Source organism: Eumetopias jubatus, unplaced genomic scaffold (genome assembly GCF_037043125.1).
Source record: "Eumetopias jubatus isolate StellerSeaLion01/CBP00866 unplaced genomic scaffold, mEumJub1_p1.0 scaffold_4, whole genome shotgun sequence".
NCBI classification, from domain to species: Eukaryota; Metazoa; Chordata; class Mammalia; order Carnivora; family Otariidae; genus Eumetopias; species Eumetopias jubatus.
In genome coordinates this window covers 65,108,936-65,110,772 of record NW_028274810.1, presented here as the reverse complement: position 1 = coordinate 65,110,772, position 1,837 = coordinate 65,108,936, and the positions used below count along the sequence as shown (strand labels likewise).

The 1,837-nt window shown below is 45.9% G+C and overlaps 1 pseudogene; it reads right to left on the bottom strand.

The window, feature by feature from the left end:
- Window positions 1-685: 685 nt before the first annotated feature.
- Window positions 686-1,133, bottom strand: LOC114212069 (ubiquitin-like protein 5 pseudogene; annotated as a pseudogene).
- Between the last annotated feature and the right edge of the window lie 704 nt (window positions 1,134-1,837).

Here is a 1,837-nt window from a genome sequence, read left to right as displayed (position 1 = left end):
TCCAGGTCAACTGTAGTCTGGAAAAAGTCCTTCTGATGTACCATCAGGAGGTCAATAGTCACCTAACACTACATCATAAATGCCTAGTCATTCGCCCCACTTCCTCTCATCATATAGGCATTTTATTATCTCACATCATCACAAGAAGGGTGAATATAAAAGAGGATGTCAACTACCTGCATTGCGACCTTAGTCCGTGCTTTCACACTGATGAAGTTCCTCTTTCCCACTCATCTCTTAACTCAGGCAAAAGACCCAGCGGGCAAAGCATCCCCTGATGGGAGCCCAAACTACCCCCTCAAGCAATGAGAACTGCCCTGAGCCAGCAAGATCCTGCCGGTGATTGACCTCAAGATAATGATCAACCTGACCTTTATTGTGCACCTGCATGTACCCACCCACACCGTCCCACATTTTCCTTATAGAAACCTTTAGGTATTTTCAACACTTCGAAGACAGGCTTTGAGACAAACTAGTCCGCTGTCTTCCCGGTGTTGGCCTCTCTGAAATAAACTCCTTTCTTGTTTGACCACCATTCATCTCTCTGCCTTTGGATTTTGTCAGCAACAAGTGGCCAAACTCAGTCTGTTTGGGACCCCTGGAGCCAGGTGCTCTTGCACCCTTGCACCTGACTACAAATACAGTACAAGATGTTTTGAGAGGACCACATTCACGCACCTTTTTTTTTTTTTGCAACTTCTAAGATTTTATTAACATGAGTTTTTAAAAACAAGCATCCATACCAGTGTGGGGGTGAGGGTGGGAGAGGAAGGGATGGGGGAAGAAGGGAAGAGGAGAGGGGAGGGTAAGGCAGGGGACTTGACAGGGGGAAGGAATTCTGCTCTATTGGTAATAAAGCTCCAGGTTCATCCCATCATGGATTTCATAGTCCCCCAGAGACACATGGTCCTTAAAAATCGTGTACCACTTCTTCAGGATGATCTTGTTCCCACAGGTGCCAGTTTGGGCTGCGATCAGCTTCTTAAGGTCCCCGATGGTGTCATCAGTGTTGCACTTAACGCGGACCTTCTTCCCTAGACGGGTGTTGCAAACAACCTCGATCATCCTGTCTGGAGCTCGAAATGCCTGGAACCAGCCGACGCCACAACCTCCTCGCTCGAGGGCGGAGCCGGGGTCAGAGTCCACAACTTTTATACTATATTGTTATAATTGTTCTATTTTATTATTTGTACTTGTTAATCTCTTACTGCGCCTATTTATAAATTAAACTCAGGTATGTATGTATAGGAAAAAACATTTTGTTTTGTTTTTTTAGGGGGGCAGAGGGAAAGGAAGAGAAGCTGACTCCCCACTGAGCAAGGAGTCTAACATGGCTCAATCCCATGACCCTGAGATCATGACCTGAGCCGAAATCAAGATTCAGACGCTTAAACAGCTGAGCCACCCAGGCATACCAAAGCATAGTTTTTTGTTTTTAAAGATTTTCTTTATTTGACAGAGAGATAGAGAGCACAAGCAGGCAGAGTGGCAGGCAGAGGGAGAGGGAGAAGCAGGCTCTCCGCTGAGCAGGGAGCCGGATGTGGGGCTCGATCCCAGGACCCCAGGGTCATGATCTGAGCCGAAGACAGCCGTTTAACCAACTGAGCTACCCAGGTGCCCCCCAAAACATAGTTTTATATAGGGTTCAGTACTACCCTTGGATTCAGACATCTGCTGTGGGTCTTGGAACCTATCTCCCACAGATGGAGAACTACTAATTTTATTATTTGTGAATTGTGTGCTATATGTCCATTTATAATAAATTTATATAGGCATATACACACACACACACACACACACACACACACACCTTTTTTCTTGAAGAACCAGTTGTGAA